The sequence below is a fragment of the Lithobates pipiens genome, unplaced genomic scaffold, assembly GCF_037356315.1.
Source record: "Lithobates pipiens isolate NorthernLeopardFrog02 unplaced genomic scaffold, aLitPip1_a1.2 Scaffold_27, whole genome shotgun sequence".
In the NCBI taxonomy this organism is placed as follows: domain Eukaryota; kingdom Metazoa; phylum Chordata; class Amphibia; order Anura; family Ranidae; genus Lithobates; species Lithobates pipiens.
The window spans coordinates 184,381,180-184,401,786 of NW_027507788.1; the positions used below are offsets into that span (position 1 = coordinate 184,381,180).

The window sequence follows — 20,607 nt, forward strand, 5'->3', positions numbered from 1 at the left end:
TGAAGGGAACACTTAAGGTGCCAGCATACCAAGACATTTTGGACAATTTCATGCTCCCAACTTTGTGGGAACAGTTTGGGGATGGCTCCTTCCTGTTCCAACATGACTGAGCACCAGTGCATGAAACATAGTCCATGAATGAGCGAGTTTGGGGTGGCGAACTTGACTGACCTGCACAGAGTCCCAAACTCAACCAGATAGAACACCTTTGGTATGAATTCGAGCGGAGACTGCGAGCCAGGCCTTCTCGCCCCCATCAGTGCCTAATCTCACAAATGTGCTTCTGGAAAAATGGTCAAACATTCCCATAGACGCACTCCTAAACCTTGTGGACCAAAGAGTTGAAGCTATTATAGCTGCAAAGGGTGGGCCAACCCTTTGCGACTAAGACTGGGATGCCATGAAAGTTCACGTGTGTGTAAAGGCAAGTGTCCCAATACTTTTGGTAATATAGTGTATATGAGTGTGCCTCTTCTATAGACCTGACATGCACATGGGCCATAAACATAAATGTCTGTAAAAAAATCTTTCATATGAAATATTGTTCAGCAGTTGGACCCTGCATTCATGGATGATATGAAGCTTGTAGGTGGCTGCAGAGGTATCAGGACCTGTGACATCCTATATAGGAAAAATGGTTCTTCTGCAATAACATTCAAACTCAGGAGAGAAGAAAGGTTGGCCCATCAAACTTCAAATGACAACCATAATTCAGCAAAATCAATAGGGACCTCTGAAGGATTATCTCAATTTCCAGCCCTCAGGGTGTCCTGTGTTCTCTGTAGAAAACAAAATCATTCCACCAAGTTCAGATGATTGTGATGAGGGACGTGTCGCCTTTGATCTGTAATAATCTGACATCAGAGGAATGTTCAGAGGAGGATTACAGAAGTAGGTGGAACTGATGGAAACACCGGGAAGAATCACCATACAGAAGATGAAATGTATGAAAGGTTCCTGTAATCTGGACATCTCCAGGACAATGGGGGTCAAAGTAAATCGATAACTTGTAGTCTGTAATAAAGAGTTCTCCTTTCCTAAGAAGAAATTCAGGTGTCGCCAAATCCACAAGGGCCTTTGTAGTTGTTCATTCAGAAGTCACACTGTATTTTGTAAATCTTAGAGTTTCCTTGAAAAGATTGAAAATCATGGTAGATGTCTTTATCAAGGGGATAAAGGTTATGCAGCCTTACCTTATAATCATTTTTATGGTTATTTACATAGGAATGTTAGGGGTCTAAGAGAGGTAGATATTGGGCTTGTTAATGTTACCGCTTTCGGTGCAGCTATAGTCCACAGCAGGCTACCCAGCCTCAGTTTTCTCCCACTTTGTAATTTTAGATTAGTGGTTTAGGTACAGACACACATTTATAGTTAATGTACAAATTAAATCTGAACTCTAAATATTGTAAATACTGAAGATATTTAAAACAAAATAACCAATGATAGGTATCCTTTAAAAAATGGGTGTAAGTACCGGAATTTGACTTCAGGTCAATCGGGGAAGAATCCAGAGAGACGCGACCCTATGCTTTCCCTCCTCGTCAGGAACCTTTTCCTATCACTAGTACTGTCCCTCACAGACAGGGTACCTTTCCCTACTCTACCCACTTGCATCAAGCATGCCAAACCCAGGAGCCAGGGTCTTAAATAGACTCTGCCACACCTAAGATGGCTGCCAGAGTCACAGGGATGCCCAGCATACAATTGGATCGCTGCCCCAGTGATTGAGGAAATCATAGATAGAGGAACCCTGTTCCCCATGACTTATTTTCCCTCTGCATTGCCACTGTGGTTGAGTGCCACTTGCAGTGGAGGCAGCAGACTGAACCTGCCTACATGCTGACAGCAGAAGAGAGCAGAGTGAGTGGAAGCTTATTTTTCCTATTCTAGCACCTTCATGGTCCAATCACAGGCTGGGTATGTAGAGGTGACCATGTTATATTGCTTAACTGCAATACCAGTGGTATCCAAGCTGCGGCCATTTGCTCGCTTTTATCCAGCCCTTGTGGCACTATTTCCACAAAAGTTTTGTATTGAATTTTTTGCATAGATTATACAGGTAGTACCATATAAAACACAACCAAGATGAAAGTACATGGTTCCACCCAGAAGGACACATGAAGTTTAAGGTCCAGGAGAGCAGGAACCAACATATGTTATCTCCACATATACTAACCAAACAGTCACACACAAAGACGTGAAGTGCTAGGGTGTAATCTCATTAAGGGGGACACTCCGCAGTGTCTTACACGCCTGCTACTTCCTGATGGGATGGGAGATTTCACATAAAAGTATTCAGTATATCTTCTGTAAGTACTATAACACTAGCAAGGAATGGGAGAGGCGTCCGACTACTAGGTCGGCACCCACTTGAAAAGCTTTTTGTCAAGTACAATGAGAAATAAAGAGAGAAAAGAAAGTAGAAGAAAGGAAAAAGGGAAGACGAAGGAGAGAGGACAGGGAAAGGGGGGAGGGGTGAGGGGGGCACTGAGACGGAAATAATTGGGGAGGGGGTGGGATCACTACCAGCTACCCTCCCAATATGCTTAGGGCACTATTTCATTCACTAATACCAACAATGGGGCATAATTCCCCCCAATGACACCAATGAAGAGGCACTATTCCTCCTAATGACACCAACGATGGGGCACAATTTCTCCCAATGACACCAACAATGGGGCAAAGTGATGATTTCACTATTCCTTCCAGGGACACCAACAATGAGGCACTATTCCTCCCACTGAAACAAATGATGGGGCATTATTTTTTTCCCACTGACGTCGGGACCTTTTCTACTCCCAAATAGCCATAGTTCGGCCCCCTCTCAAGTCTGAAGGATAGTAAACTGGCCCATTGTTTAGAAAGTTTGGAGACCCCTGGGAGTAAATCTCAGTACTGAATTAACAGCAATACAAATTGTTTGGCAGGCAAAACAGCTGCCATATATTTATTTCAGTTGTGTATTTCACTGATTATCTGGAGTTCCATCTTTAAATTATAACAGAAGATGCAACGGAATAGGATTTTCCCTTCAGGGGCATTTAAAGTACATGTAAAGCCAAGCACTTAAATCTCACATAAGGTGTAACATAATTTTGAAAGTCATTTTTCAAAAAATATTTTTAAATATACAACTTTAATTTAAATAATACCTGGTAATCCTGCCATGAAGGTCTTTGTTTGGGAACTTCCTGTTATAGGGTTACAATGATCTTCCCCTTTGTTCTAGTTGTGGTCCTACGTTGTTGTCACCATATTACAAGAACTACGAATGGATACTACAAACATCTGTTCCTACGCACATTAGACAGGCATGGTCTTCTGTTGTCACCATCAGAAAACCATCCCAAGAAATAATGAGCAGTAGCTACTGGAGTGCTTTTGGATAGGAAGGGGCTCAAAAGAGGGAGTGGAGACACCCTAAGAGCCGGTTCACACAGGGGCAACACAACCTCCCACGCAACTTTTGGAGGCAACTTGGACACGACTTGTCAGCACGACTTGGGGTGACTTATAACACAACTTTAGGTCGCCCCAGGCCGGGCTCCTCCGCTGTCTTCTTGCAGCTCTTTTACTAGCGGAGGAGCCCGGTCTCCCCCGCCCTCTGTCCTTCTTCTCTCCTCTCTCTTCTTTCTTCTTCCGATGTTGACCCAGCACTGTCTTCTGCTGTACTGGCTTGTGCAACCTCACACGGTGGCCCCGCCCCTATATGATGTCACAGTCCCAGCATGCCTGGGGCTGTGACGTCATATAGGGGCGGGGTCACCGCGTGACATCATCCGGTGACCACGCTCCATACCTATATAAGTCACCGCGCACGTCCCACAAGCCAGTACAGCGGAAGACAGCAGCAGGTCAACATCGGAAGAAGAAAGAAGAGAGAAGAGAGAAGAAGGACAGAGGGTGGAGGAGACCGGGCTCCTCTGCTAGTAAAAGAGCTGCAAGAAGACAGCGGAGGAGCCCGGAAGAAGACGCCGGAGAGCTGGAGAAGATGCCGGACACTGGGAAATGAGGCCGAACAGAGCGGAGAAGTCATCAGAAGACCCCCGACGTCAGAAGAAGACCCCCGGAGCAGCTTAATAAAAGACTTTTAAGACTTGTGTTGTGTTTTTTATTGACATTTTTTCACCAGGTGAATGGGTAGGGGTACGATGTACCCCTTACTCATTCACATAGGATGGGGGGCCGGGATCTGGGGCCCCCTTATTGAAGGGTTGTCGGGAAAAGGCCCTTGTCCTCATCAACATGGAGACAAGGTGCTTTGGGGTGGGGGAGGCCGCAGGGCACCCCCCTTCCCCAGAGCACCAACCCCCCCATGTTGAGGGCACACGGCCTGGTACGGTCCAGGAGGGGGGGGGCGTGCGCTCGTCCCCACCCCCTTCCTTACCGGCCAGGCTTCGTGCTCGGATAAGGGTCTGGTATGGATCTGGGGGGGACACCACGCTGTTTTTTTTCGGCGTAGGGGGTTCTCCTTAAAATCCATACCAGACCTAAGGGCCTGATATGCTCCCGGAGGGGGAACCCACGCCAAATTTTTTAAATACATTTGGCGTGGAGTTCCCTCTCGAGAGCTGATAATTCTTTGAGAGTCGCCTCCATATAGATGGAGATCCGACTTGGAGGCAACTTCCATTGAAATCAATGGGTACCAGTCGATTAGAAGTTGGATAGAAGTAGTACAGGAACCTTTTCTGAAGTCGGAGCGACTTCAGTAGTGTGCATTAAGACGGCTCTCATTCACTTACATTGATTTTTACATGTAGCGCGACCTAAGGCGACTAGGGGCGACCTGAAGTCGGATCTGAGTTGCCCCTGTGGGAACTGGCTCTAAAGCCTGGTACACACTATTTGTTTTTTTCCGTTCAACCCAGCGGTTTGAACAAGAAAAAAACAAAAACTGTCAGCCACGGTTGGTCTCCGACACTGAGCTGTTGTGTTCTGACAGAGGGACGGCCACCCCGCCAGAACACTCCGATCATTGCTCTCCACCATTGGCTGATAGCGTTGATCGCAAGCCAGTCGACTGCTGCTTTTCTAGCATGCTCGTCAGACAGAAGCCGGCCACACGGGCCTAATGTTGGTCATTTTTTTTAACCTGCTAATGTCAGGCGACATTTGGCCCATGTGTATGGGGCTTAAGGCAGGAGGTTCATTACTGGCCATATCACCAACTGGGGGGGGGGGGGAAACGCCTAAAAAAAGAAAATGAATACAGCCGCCACATCTAATAATTGGTAAGCTGCATTATATTCCATTTTTATTTTTGGTTTAATACCACATTAACTACCTCCTAAAATGACATAGGAATGGAGAGCAAGCATTCCCAAAAGCCAATACAGACTGGTGATTTGATCCTCCGTCAGTTTTTACCGTGTTGGTGGCATGTCTCATCACTGTGGGAAGAGTTATTCTTTAAAGCAGAGTCGGGGCCCTGAGCCATGTTCTTCTCTGTTTCTTTTTTAAAGTTAGACATCAAACCGCAATTCAAAGAAAGCATTTCTCATCTGTGCCTTGTGCTTTGACATCCTGCCATCCTTGAAGCATAATATCAGATTATGGCCTCCTCCCGATAGCTTGTACAGACTCCAGTCTTTGCAGACGTGTGGCTGACTCTTCGCACAGATCATTGGCGTCTATACGTCAGCCAAAGTGTAATATTTGTTCTTAACTGGTGGTCTTGGCTGCTGTCCTTACGCAGTAAATTTTCAAGATAAGTTTAATAACTTACCACATATCAAGCCTCATGGTGGAGGATGGGCCCAGTTTAAAGCAAGCCCACCATTTCGCCTTGAATATTCTAATGCTGATTTTACAGAAAATAACATTGCAGTACTCTCACAAATAAAATAAAGTTTATTGGTAAACAGAGATGAGCTTGGGTGTCCTCCGAACGGATCTCTAGCCAAACTCTGACTCTAGCCCAGGGGTCTCCAAACTTTTTAAACAAAGGGATAGTTTACGGTCCTTCAGACAGGGGGGAACAGTGGGAGTAAACAATACCCTATCTTTGGTGCTATTACGAGGAATTCTGCCCAATAATTGGTGTCATTGGGCCCTATCTGTGTCATTGGGAGGAATTTTGCCCAATCATTGGTGTAATTGGGCCCCACCGTTGGTGACATTGGGAGGAATTCTGCCTCTTCGTTGGTGTCCGTGGGCCCCATCATTGGTGTCATTTGGAGGAATTCTGCCCCATTGTTGGCATCAGTGGAAGGAATTATGTCCTATTTTTGGATGAAATCGTGCCTCAAGGGCCAGATAAAAGCAAGCAAATGGCCACATCTGGCCCCTGGGCCACAGTTTGGAGATCACTGCTCTAGCCCAAAGAGGGGGGGCTGCAGTACAGGAATGACCCAACCTTCAGCTCACTGGAGTAATAAAAAGCTCAAGTTTGGCTTGAGATGAGTTTGGTGGGGGCTGAATAACACTCGTCTACATAGTAAAGTCCAGTTTCCTTCTGTGTGTGAAATTTAATTGCAAGAGCTATTACACTAAACTGCATGTAGCCATGATTATAGCTTGGTCGCTATATTTACTTCTTCATTCATATCACTAATGCATATTAACAGTGATTTCACAGAATTTCTTGCAGTTTTCTGAGAATTTGCAGTATTAGTGTATAGCTAGAGTAGGGACAGTTCAGATAGCGTCAGTGTAGTGACGGTTGAACACCATCTGTTTGATTGCGTTACTGCCAGTTTAACACCATTTACTTCTGTGTGCGTTGCTGCCAGTTTAACGCCATTTACTTCTCTGTGCAATGCTGGCTGTTTAAAGCCATTTAGTTTTGCAAGCGTTACTGCCAGTTTAACGCCATTTACTTCTCTGTGCGTTACTGCCATTTTAACGCCATATCGTTTTGTGCGTTACTGCCAGTTTAACGTCATTTACTTCTCTGTGGGTTACTGCCAGTTTAACGCCATATAGTTTTGCGCGAATTACTGCCAGTTTAATGCCATTTACTTCTCTGTGTGTTACTGCCAGTTTAATGTCATATAGTTCTGTGCGTCATTGTACAATTGGCACATTATATTGCAGTATATTATAGTGTATCCGTGGAGTGTGTCTGCGTAGTGTGAGTACTCAAATTAAAGTACACCAAACACCTCTTTACGTTGATTAAAGTGCATCTACATACAGATTTCAACTTCTTTTTTACATTTGCTTATAAGCACCGCCCCCTCCCTCCCAATAATGTCTGGGAGGACAACAAGAAGAGGCACTGTAAGGGGGCCAGCCACAAATGTGTCCACTGGCAAAGGTGGACGTGGTGGTCAGTCCTCAGGCAGGGCATCATTTTCTCTGTTTAGTGAGTTTGCCCGTGCTATCCAGCTACAGCATGCAGAGGAGGTAGTGGACAGGCTTACTAAATCTTTCTCATCCTCCTCATCCTCTGTCACACAGGCAGAGACAAGTGTGCAGTCCTCTGCAGTTGCCAGAGTGGATAAACCTGCCTCCTTGTCCACATCTATTCCTGCCATAGCCCCAACATCAACCATTGAGGAGTCAGCTGAGTTATTTGACCACAGCATCAGCCACTTGCGCCTTGATGATGCCCAGCCATTACTGGATTCAGATGTTGGTTCTGAGGTTGAGGATGACAGGAACATGAGCCTAGAGAGAAGGAGGAACACTGGTAGACAAATTGGCATTCATGTTCCCCAAGCCGCAGCGTATTGCCAAGTTGTCTCTAGTGGTAATGATGAAGATGGAGAAAATGGAGTTGCTGATGATGATGATTAGGTCACTGTTGCGACTTGGGTTCCAGATAAAGCAGAGGAGGAAACTGAAGGTGAGGCGGCACAACCCCAATGAGGCCGACATCAAGAAAGAGTAGAGAGCAGCCATCCTATTCCATCACATTCTGCAGATGTTATCTCCCAGACCACTCCCCAAAGCTCAGCTGTCTGGGCCTTTTTCAGCACAACTGCAGCAGATCGCACTGTTGCTATCTGCAAACTGTCTCAGGCACATCAAAAGTGGCAAAAACGCCAACCATTTGGGTACCACATGCTTAACAAGGCATTTAACATCTAACACAGCCCATTGGCAAGAGCACCTAAAAGCCACACAAGAGGGCCAAAAATCTGGCCCTTCTCCTTACCCACTTCATTCTGTCGTTGCAATACCGAGTCATTACCTCTCAGCACCCTCCACTGACAGGGATGATGGTATAGCACAGGGTGTCCCAGGTCCTAGTAGCAGATCTGCCAGCAGCACACCACCAGCTATAGACGTAAGCCGGCAAATTGCCCCATCTGCTGCAGCGGGAAAAAAATACAGTCCCTGCCACCCACATGCCCAGCGTCTGAATACAAGCTTGTCAAAGCTGTTGGCTCTCCTACTTCTGCCTTTCAGCCTGATGGATTCTGCCCCCTTACGTGAATTCACACAATGTGCTGTACCACAATGGCAGATTCCCAGTTGCTACTACTTTTCACATAAGGCCATTCCATTTCTCTACCATCACGTGAAAAGGAATGTTCTGCCATCGTTGGGCAAGGCAGTCAGCCATAAAATCCACCTTACTGCTGACACGTGGTCCAGCAAGCATGGGCAGGGATGATATATTTAGTGCACAGCACACTGGGTAACGCTGCTTGCAACTCAAAAGGATGCAGGACAGGGCTCGATGCTGCAGCTTATTGTGCCCCCACGTATCCATACAGCTGGTGGTGATGATAGCAGACCTATGAGCTCTACCCCCTCCTCCTCCTCCTCTGCCACCTCCATGCCCTCCTCTGCAGATTTGTCCTATGAACATCATGTACCCCCCTAAGCGTTCAAAGGTTTATAACCAGAGTCAGGCTAAAAGGTGCCATGCAGTGCTTCAGCTGGTGTGTTTAGGGGACAGGAACCGCAGCAGAGATTCTTGAAGCTCTGCAGGGACAGGCCCAGAGGTAGTTCACACCACGCCAGCTGGAGCCCGGAATGGGGGTGTCCGATAATGGCTCAAATCACCTGTCCGCCCTTGACAGGGAAAGTTGACACATGTGCCATACCTGGCACATGTCCTCAATTTGGTGGGACAGTGTTTCCTAAGTACATACCCAGGGTTGCAAGATGTACTAAAGCAGGTCAGAAGAGTCTGTAGCGATTTCAGGTGGTCATACACAGCCAGTGCTCGGTTGGGTGAAATTCAGCGGGAACATGGCCACCAGGTGGAACTCAACTTTTGGAATGCTGCAGCGGATATACATGCAGCAGAGGCCCGTCAATGAGTACCTGTGCCAGTACGGCACAACGACAGGCTCAGGCTCAATGGCTGATCATTAAGGATGTCCCTGTTGTGTTCCTTCTGGAGCAGACTCTGCGTGGCATTATGGACAGGGCACTGGAGGCAGAGCAGCAGGAGGAAGAAGAGGACTTCCTGTTCTCTCAAGGCCCACTTTATCCAGACACCATCATTCCTATGTCACAGAACACACGGGAGGAGGATGAGGAGGAGGATTCTGGCACTTTCATAGGCTTTGAAGAAGAGGAAGACATGCATCAAACTGTAGGCTTTCCAACCCCAGGACCCTTGGGAGTAGTATGTGGCTGGGAGGAGGAAGTTCCAGATGCTGTCATCCTGAGTAACCCAAAGGAGTATGCTTCTCAAGCTTCTGCAAATTTGAGGTTCATAGGCAACCTCATGCTTCAAAACCTGCAGACCCAGGACCCAAGAATACGTGGCATAAAGGAGAAGGATGATTACTGGATGGCAACCCTCTTTGTTTACCATTATAAGGGGAAGGTCTCAGAACTCATCTCGTCCCCACAGAGAGTGCAGGAGGATGAAGGTATTCAGCCATCATGGCTTCTTCCTCTGCACTCTTTCCCATAATCTTTTACCATATGGTAAAAACAAAGTCTCTACTGTGTAGAACAATAAAGCTCCTGGTCCATCACATATTTGCCAACTGTCCTTCTTTGTGTTTGACAGTCTACTTGAAAATGATCCTACATTCCCCATGTATAACAAAATGGTCCACCAGGCAGGGAGTAGCCCATTTCTGCAACCAATGGCACGCTAAGTGCACCGTGATTCTTTCCTATCACAAGAAGCAGCTGTTACAATTTTTCTCCTGGACTTTTTTTCTTCCTGGTTACTAAGCCAACCTGTTTCTCATTACCCCATTTTGTTGTTAGCATGGAGTTGGTACTAGGGCCTGTTTTCCATCACTGGAGCCTGTAGGCACACACTCTTTGGCACCCAGAAGAAAATACTCTTAGTTAGAATCAACTCTTTCACACAGAACATTTTTAAGAACAGAGATAAGTGGTCAGAAAAATAAGTGCTCAGTAACTGTATAGGAAAAAGTTGCCTCTTTCCATCTGACATCTATAGATATAATTATTTGATTAGAGGTCAGTATTGCCCTGACTGCAGTGCAACCAGATGAGAGACCCTCAATATAAAGCTGCAGGACCATTCTCTGTGTTGCTCCCAGGGACCATGTGATGGGGCATATGGGACCTTTGTAGACATGTAACTATCCTAAATTATCATGGGTGTCAGCCTTTCATACCATGTGCAGTCACCTGTGTTTTTGTGCACCACATCAATGCAGGTCACTGCAAAGGCACATAGAGGACAACGGTTTTCTATGTGCCTTGTAACTGAAAGTAAAGATATAAAAAAAAAAATAGTTGTTAGTAATTTGACCCTTCCAGTGACCTGTTCGGAGGAGTTTTTTTACCTCTCATCTAGATCTATCTGAGGCCGCTGGGCTTCAAATTTCTGTCCCCAACTTTCCTTTTCTAAAGGCACAGCACCAGAAATTGGAGTTTGGACAGACACAGGGGTAGGGATGAGGGAAGAGGTGCAGATCGAGCCCTCTCTCCTCTCCCATCTGTGTTTGAGAGGGGGGGGGGGTGACTATTAGTGCTGGCTTTGGGCAGTGTGAAGGAGGGTAACAGACACTCTCAGCTTAGACAACTGCAGCCAGCAACCCTGCTGGGAAGCCATAGTCCATTCTGAATAATATGTCTGGGTTTCAGGTAGTCTGAAACCCGGATGAATGATTCCAAACCCGAACTGTGAATCCTGGACAGGTGGCAACCCTAGGATGTCCCCTCCCACTCACCATTCACAAAAAGCCTTGTATTTTTATGAATGAAAGCAAAAAGCTTCCTCTGGTTGGCTGAAGTGGAGCTTGTGACATCACTTGCCCACCTCTCCACCTCAACCAGTTAGAGGAAGCCTTGTATTAATTCATAAAATACAAAGATTTCTGTGATTTGCTGAGCAGCCTGAAACACAGCACTGTATACTGTATACTATATATATATATATATATATATATATATATAGTTGATGCTACATACACTTTTTAAGTGGGCACATCTGTTAGTGAAGGAAGTCGTTTGCTAGGACCAGCTTGGCTCAACAAAATATTTAAAGAATATGTAAACCCAAAATTTGATATTCCTGATATGTGTTTGCTGTACCATCTACCAGGGGCGGACTGACCATTGGGCCACTCGGGCACTGCCCAAGGGCCCCATGCCACTAGGGGGCCCCATCAGGGTTGCCAGCCTCAGTAAAACCAGGGACAGTATGTAAAAATTTGTGGGGTTTTTTTTACATCTGTCTCTGAAATGTCCCTTACCAACATCCTTTTGGTTTAAAAATCCTGAGATCATAGCTGCCCCACCTCTCCAGTACCTTCTCAGCCAATAGAAACATGTCTGTGTATACTGTGTGATTGTATACTGTGTGTGTGTTTGTGTCTACTGTGTGGCCCCATAATCTCTGATTGCCTGGGGACCCCATAAACTCCTATTGCCCAGGGGCCACATGAGTTGTCAGTCCGCCCCTGCCATCTACTTGTATGAAAAGTATCCTGTTCTCTATGTATTGCTTCCTTTGTGTGAAATCCCTGGTGTTCATGATTTCCTATCAAAAACTGACCACACTAAATTTGAGAGCACACTATGGTCAATTTTTTGGCTGTGCTAGGAACTCAGCCTGCTCTCCTCCAATGATCAGACTTGTCCTGACACTACCCTGCACAGCCATTCACCGGAAAGTTCAGTGTGCTGCTGTTTCTCCTCCTTGTGCAGCTGAGAAGAGGGGGTAGGTTATCACTTAAAAAAGGGGGATAAAAGGTATTTATAATGTTTTTTTATTATTTGTACCTAAATAGTGTTGCCTTTCATTTCTATTTAAAACTGAATGGGTTGTTTTACAAGGTGAGGGTTTGCATATACTTTAAAGTTAAATGAAAGCTGGGATTGGTCGTTGATGCTCTGTTTTTGCAAACATGGAAATGGTTTCTTGCAGACAAAAGATTATTCTGCTGAACCACCTTACCAGCTACCTCTCTATTCCCATATGCCCCAGCATAATTCCAGTTAGAGAGGTAAACTATGACCATCTACATCAGCCAGAACTAGTTCCTCCAGCTACAACACTGCCAGTCCTGCGCTAATGCCACACTATACGCTGCCCATGCTTCCCGCAGAGTGTTGAATGATCTCATCACAGCAATGTAGAAGTGTGACAGAGAGCAGAGCAGGACTGACAGCTGTTAATCTGATCACGTTGGTGCCAGTGGATTTGCTAGAATACGTAATTCACTTAATAACATTGCTTTGTTATTTTATATGTTTTGCCTGTAGGAATTTGGCACTCAGACAGTCTGTCTCCCAGCCAGCTGCTCCAGGTAAGCGCGCCATAATGTTACTGTATGTAGCAGATGAATGTAAATATATGGAATACATGACATTTTTAATATGAGAAAACTTTGCCTGGTTTACAAAATTAGAGGATTAGACACAAGGCTTTCTCACTTCCCGATTAAACAAATCAAATGCCTTGTCCATACAGGGCAAAGCAGCAGGTTCACCTAAAGTAGAGTTCCAGGTATAGATATCTTATAGTTACATTGGTCCAGCTTGGACTAATATAACTATACATATACAATAATTGGCCAATCCCCCAAGTAGACACCACTGCTCCAGTGATCTCCAGTTGCTTCCAGGTCCTGTGCCGAGCAGCTGGCCTGCTACTTACTAAACGCAGGAGGTTGGCTACTCAGTAAGGGTGCCATTCACAGAATGCTGTGCATTTTGTAAATGGATGCAAAGCGTTCTGTGATCGGACAAGGTAAAGAGTGTGACCTCGCTGCCCTGCCTTTCCGCCTCATCATAACAGAGAACATTTTGCATTCATTTACAAAAAGAATGGTGCTGGTGTTGAGCAGCCGACCTCCTGTGTTCATAATTCTTCAGGCCATGAGACCCAGAAGCTAGTGGAGACCTCTGGAGTATCTGTGTCTACTTCCGTGATTTGCAGCTTTCAGGGGCATTGGCCAGGTATGGTATATGTGTAGTTACACTGGTCCAAGTTGGACCAATGTAATTATATGTAAAATGATCATATCCGGAATTCATCTTTACCCCGGGCGTACGCATATATGTGGCCACTTGGCTGGTGGGCCTTATCATTATGCGTTCCTGTTAAAACAACTTACCATGCTAAGAGCGTGCTTCCTGCACACTCCCAGCATAGTAGCCAGCAGGGATCTGTAAGCCCCTGATGCATACTTGCGATTGAGAGCTTTCTGACCATGTGACCGCTTTACAGCCAAACACAGCGGTCACACGACCCTGCTTTTAGAACTCTTAAAGGGCCGGGAGGCAGTCAGCGCAAAGAGGTTAAATGCCCCCCTCTCTAGTAGCACATGCGTTTAAATTTTCTTATACACCACTCAGTTCAGCCACCTGCAGCAAAGAGCTGAGAAAGGCTGTCATTAGTCAACAACAGGTATACTTAAAGAGTAACTCAGCTTTTCTTGGAAAAAAAAAACAATCCCTCTGGGTGATAAATTTCAATTGCATGGATATTAACATACTTTGTAAAAGATTCCTACCTGTTTCTGCTGTGGAGGAGAAGCTGTTTGTTTCTCTGTGCCCTTTGAAGACTGATTCTAAATAGAAGGGGTTGGTTCATCTGATGCACTCTCGGTGTTCTAATGAGAAAACTGCAGTGTCTGCATCGCTTTAAAAGTAATAAATCCTTTGGAAGTATCTCACCAAATCTGAAATTCCTATTGCAGGGGGTACCTAAAATCTGACTTTTATCTTAAAGTAAAGACTTCTGGGAAAATATAGTGAGCCAATCACACAAGCAGGAAATTATGTTTCCTGGGGCGTTCTGAACACCAGTAGTGTACAGAAAGTCTGTGGGTTGCTATATTGCATTGAATTTTACCCCAAAAAAATACATAAGTTGCAGATTAAAAAGAAAAGGTAAGTTTTAGTAACATTAAATAACGACACGACTTGTGTAGCAATTGTATATGTTATATATATATATATATATATATATATATATATATATATATATATATATATATATATACATACAGTGCATATAACAAGTCTACACACACCCGTTAAAATGTCAGGTTTCTGTGATGTAAAAAAAATGAGACAAAGATAAATAATTTCAGTACTTTTTATACCTTTATTGTGACCTATAAACTGTGTAACTCAGTTGAACAACAAACTGAAATCTTTTAGGTGGAGGAACGTAAAAATAAAAAAATAAAATAATATGGTTGCATAAATGTGCACACTTTATACTTTGTTGAAGCACCTTTCTCCCACACACACTTAAAGGGTCATTATTATTATTATTATTTTTTAATGATGAGTAGCTTGGGGGGGGGGGGGGGGGGCTCCCCTGTGCCCCCTATTGATGAGCTACTACCACTAAATTCAACCTTGGTTTCATCAGACCATAACACATTTTCCCACATGCTTTTGGGAGACTTCAGATGTGTTTTTGCAAAATGTAGCTGGGCTTCAATGTTTTTCTTCCTAAGAAAGGGCTTCCGTCTTGCCACTCTTCCCCATAGTCCAGACATATTAAGAATACGGGAGATTGTTGTCACATGTACCACACAGCCAATACTTGCTAGATTTTCCTGCAGCTCCTTTAATGTTGCTTTAATGTTGCCGTAGTCCCACCCCCCCCCCCCCCTAACAGGGAATAGAGAGATCTCTAGGAACAGCAGATCTCTCTCTACTTTCCTGACAGAATGGGGATCTGTCTGTTTACATTGACAGATCCCCGTTCTGTCCCTCGCAGGAGCGATCACGGCCGTCGACCGCGCCAATTGGCTCCAACATATTGCAGTGGGCTCACGCACCTCCTATACCCCTTAAAGCGCCCGCCGTACAGCTATGGCGATTAGTGCATGGGAGCCAACCTGCCGATTGCTGAATGTGATTGCTTAATTCTAAACACAGCTACATCCCCAGCTATAAGAGGGTGTGTGTTACTTATGCAACCACATTATTTATTTATTTTTTTACTCCCCCCCCCCCCCCCCCCTGAAAGATTTCAGTTTGTTTTCCTACTGAGTTGTACAGTTTATAGGTTTACATTAAACGTGGAAAAAGTTCTGAATTGATTTATCTTTGTCTCATTTTTTTACATTACAGAAACTGCTTTATTATGGCACAATTGAAAGTTTTTATACACATGATTACGTAGGTATCCCATTAATATTACAATTGTACTGTTATGGTAACAAGGGGCGTAACATAGGCAGGCTAATTCTAATCAGGATTTGAAAGAATGCAAACATGTACTGAAAACATTATTATTGCCGTGTGCACAATGAGGGCAGTGTGCAATACATATAAAATAGAATACAATTATACACAGAACTTACAAATTTACTTTAAAAAGGGGAACTACAACCAAATATGTTTATTTATTTAATTTAGTTTTGGATGTAATGGAGAAGAATTTGAACTCTCACTAAGAAAAAGCTTTATTTTCAATGCTTTAAAGCTGAACTCCAAGTATGCTTTTAATTGCATACTTACATTGGTCCAACTTGGACCAATGCAAGTATGCATATCTCATACCTGAGGGACTGCTGTGGAAGCTGCTAATCACTGTGATGTCACAGCCCTTCCTCTCCTCCTTATCCAGTAAGAGAACACTTTGTATTCATTAAAAAAATATATAAGACAGTCTGTGGATGGGGGCAATGCTGAGCAATGCATGCGACTCCCTGCTTGCACTGGACCCAGAAGTTGGCAATGATCACTGCAGTAGTGTCAACTACATATTAAACATGATATGGATATATATATATATATATATATATATATATATATATATATATATATATATATATATATATTTTTTTTTTATTTTTTTTTTTTTTTGGAGAAACTATATTATGTATGGATATACAGTATATATAAAAATTACATTTTTATTAATTTTTTTAATTTTTACACATTTGGTGTGTGTAGTTTCTGTCTTTTCCAAGCTGTAATGATTCATCCAACCCCCTAAGTGTTTGCCTCAAGATTGTAAAAATCTAGATATGCTAAATGTCCCTGGAAGTTCTGCTGGCAGCCATGAAACTGGACTGCAAATATTGAAGGTGTGACTGTTTTTTCAATTGCATAATGTGTGAGTTATCCGTAGTGAGACTCGGCTCTCTCACAGCAGAAAGAAGGGTGTTGTTTGATAATACTGAATATATTTTTCCTCCAGGAGCAACGGTAAACTTCCGTATTCCATATACTACAGTATATAGCAACATCTCAAACAGCCAAGGACATGACAGATACCATACCTCACTTCTGTTTGGGTTGAGTTTTTAGCTAAAATCAGTCTGTTATTTTATTCTTTTTATACTGTATTGCCAAATTCCATAGCAGTTTTCATAGACCATTCTTGTCAGTTCTCGTAGAAGGTCTAGGTCCTACCACAATCAATAGTATTGCTTGGGGGAAATTTTACAGTGAGCTTTACAAAAAAAAGTCTGACCCGTAAAAGAAGAGGCACTATACTTGAGGGCAGGGACTGATATGTAAAGTAAATGTAAATACATGTAAAGCGCTGCGTGAATTGACGGCGCTATTTAATAGACATGTGCATTTAGTTCCAGTCTGAATTTTAACGAATTTCAACATATTCGTTAATTCAGAAATATCCGAATTAACAAAAACCCGTTTAACCAATTTTTCCGAATATTCATAAATTCGTAATTCAAAAACACAAAAATTTTAAAATTTCAAATAATATCTAACTAATAATAAGTTAACTATTAATAACTATTAAATTATAGGTTTTGGAATATCCTTTCAAATTTGGCTGTTAGTGAACGTAACAAATACGAATTTATCCGAAGTTATGAATTATCCAAAATAACGAATGCCACATCTAAACAAATGGAACGTAACAAATTAATAATAATAATAAAAACTTTTATTATTATTTATTATTAATTTGTTCCGTTCCATATGTTTAGATGCAGCATTCATTATTTTGGATCATTTGTAACTTCGGATAAATTCGTATTTGTTACGTTCACTAACAGCCAAATTTGAAAGGAAATTCCAATACCTATAACTTATTAGTTAATTATTATAAGTTAGTTAGTTATTCTTTCGAATTTTCTGATTTTCTTTCTTTTTTTGGGGGATTTTCAAATTTACGAATTTACGGATTGCGATCATAACGAATGACCCAAAAAATGAAAAAAAAAAGCAAAAAAAAAACAAATGAAACTAAAACTAAAACAAACACATTTTTCGGCAGTGCACATTTCTATTATTTAAGTACCTCATAATAAATAAATAAAATATACTTGTCTTTCTGTCAGTCAATGACTTGAAGCATCACTACTTTATGGCCCCTTTGAACAGCTGGATGGGTGGATACCTGCTCCCCTGCCTCAAGCAATGGTTTTCCCTGCTGGTTCATGTCCTGCAGTGACATACGAGCCATTGGGAGAAACCACTGTGTTCAGCAGGAGGAGCAGGTGGGGAAGCGGGACCAGAGCGATGCTTGCTTCTTAGTGAGACTCGTAAACAAAACTCAAGCTGTCAGAGAATTGACAGCCTGGTTACATGGGACACAAGTTGCATGTGCGGGCTTGTTCACACAGGCGTACTACAGCGTACACCCGCGCAAGGCCCGTGTGTGCCTGCATGGGGATGCACAGGTGTTCCTGCGCAGGAAGTCCCATTCATGTCGATTGGGACACAGTAGCGACAGGGATACAGCTGCTGTTCCCAGTTTGAAAGTTGTATGCATGCGGGTCCCCAAACACACAGTCTGTATATCCATAGCTGACCATAGGTAATCGCTCCATGTGGGATTACCTGTGAACAGCCAACAACAATGTCAGCCTGTCATTGGCATGTAAAGAATTCCGGAAACATACGGGTGTACCTGTCACAGAAAGACACTAACCTGGGTGGAGCATAGCCCTAATTGGCCATGTGCATGAGCTCAAGATAGAAACTTGATTTGTTTTAATACTGACATGCATGTTTTGATGCCTGTGCTGTGTAACATTTAATTGTCCAATCAACAGGCTGGGGATAGGCGACAGCATTTTTTTTTTTTTAACTATACTAGTAGTAGTGATGTCACCTCCTAGGTTATGTGAGCAAAGTTACAAATATTGTGGGATGTAAAACGGTTCACCTGTATGCATTTTAACTGTGTATTTAAAAGCTTACCCAGCAGCAAGCTTAGGCATATCAAGGCATGGATTAATTACATATTTAGGCTATTATTAAATTTTCTTCTAGTAATGGCGGTGATCTGCGATTTTTGTCGTGACTGTGGCATTGCAGCGGACACATTGGACACTATTTTGGAACCATTCACATTTATACAGCGATCAGTGCTATAAAAATGCACTGATTACTGTATAAATGTCACTGACAGGGAAGGTATTAACACTAGGGGGCGATCAAGGGGTTAAATGTGTCACCTAGGGAGTGATTCTAACTGTAGGGGGAGGGGACTCACAAGAGGAGGAGACCGATCCATGTTACTCTGTACTGGGAACACACGATCGGTCTCCTCTCCCCTGACAGGACGTGGATCTGTGTCTTTATCCACACAGATCCTGTTAGCCCTTGTACACGTGGTCGGACATTCTGATGGAAAATGTTCGATCAGACCGCATTGTTGGATAATCCGACCGTGTGTGGGCTCCATCTGACTTTTTCCATCGGAATGTCTGACCAACAAAGTTTGAGAGCTGGATATAAAATTTTCCGACAACATGATCCGATTCGACTTTGTCCGATCGTTTGTAGAGAATTCCGATCGGTCAAAGTGCCACACATGCTCAGATCAAATTAGGAGACCAAAGGTATTGGCTACTAGCCGCAATGTAGTCCCGTCGTAATGAATGAACATCATCACGTTCCGAACTATTGGATTTTCCGACAACTTTGTCCGACCGTGTGTATGCAACACCAGTTTCGGACAAAATCCGTCTGAAAAAATCTGACGGATTTTCTTGTCGGAATCTCCGACCGTGTGTACAAGGGCTTACTGGCAATCACGGGTGCCCGGCGGACATCGCTGTCCGCCGGGCACGCGCATCGGCCCCCGAGTGACATGGCGGGCGCGTGCGCACCCTAAATGGCCAGGACGTCATATTTAGCCTGCCCAGGATGGGAGATCCCTCCTACGGACGTCATTTGACAATAGTCGGGATGTGAAGTGGTTAATAACAGATCAACTTTAAATAGGAAAACCTCAGTTCATATGATTTGCAATTTAGGTTTCCAATCAGAGTTGGCAATAGCTAAATCCATCCAGCACCTGCGTATGTGGGGGTGTAGACATTATTTGTGCGTACATACCGCTGTGACCATAAATGCCAGCAGATTGGTAATAGCAACCACAGATGCTTCTCGCCCTGATTCGGATGTGGTCTTCTTTAATCCGTAAGTACAACTGGGCAAGGCAAGTTGCCCTTGAAGTCATTATATCCGCTTAGATCGATAGATGCCTTCCCCTGTCCCACACATTGGAGGGTCGAAATGAGAGTTCTGCTTAAAAACAAAACTAGAGGAATAATAGGTTGATTTTAAAACAGACTTTTCCCTTCTTCCTGACACTAAAATCGCGATTCTCCAACAACTCGCAGTAAAACGCTCCAGGTTATTGATGCTTGAAAACTTAGAGCGTAAAATGTGTTTTCCATGCTTCAAATGAGCAACACAGCTTTTCTGGGAGTTCCATCGATCTGCCTGGAAACACAATCCACTTTGGCAGGTTTTTGGATTAGCACTAATGGATGGAAGGATTGGACTCTGTTCCTGTAATGGAGAAAGCGGGACGGTCAGTTAGCGCAGTGCAGTGAGCAGTGATTGGAACATGGCAGCTGTTTAGCCCTGGCAATTTTGATCAGAAGAAAGCGCTGCAGATATAGTAAATCTGTCACTCGGGCGACTCGAGTGAAACGTGAGTTGTGTATTTTTACAACCAAAATTCTTTAATTTGAATGCCTTTCGGTTCATCTTGTTTGCAGTTCTATGCTAAAAGATTCCACTCAAAATGTAAAATTCAAGTGGTAAAAGAAAAAAAAAAGTTTATTATATTGCAGCTTATAAATTCTTACTAAACACACAATGGGGGTTATTTACGAAAAGCAAATCCACTTGGAAGTGCAGTCGCTCTAAATCTAAGGGGTAGATCTGAAATGAGGGGAAGCTCTGCTGATTTTATCATCCAATCGTGTGCAAGCTAAATTGCACATATCTGCATTCTGTAAATCGCACATATCTGCATTCTGTAAATCGCACATATCTACAACCTGTAAATTGCAC

At 43.6% G+C, this 20,607-nt stretch overlaps 1 long non-coding RNA gene across 1 annotated transcript in view; it reads left to right on the plus strand.

The window, feature by feature from the left end:
* Window positions 1-12,654, plus strand: part of LOC143933280 (uncharacterized) — a 93,348-nt gene extending 80,694 nt beyond the window's left edge. The window contains exon 3 of the long non-coding RNA XR_013263077.1: window positions 12,610-12,654. This is a non-coding gene — a long non-coding RNA (uncharacterized LOC143933280). The remainder of the gene's footprint in view (window positions 1-12,609) is intronic.
* The last annotated feature ends 7,953 nt before the right edge of the window (window positions 12,655-20,607 follow it).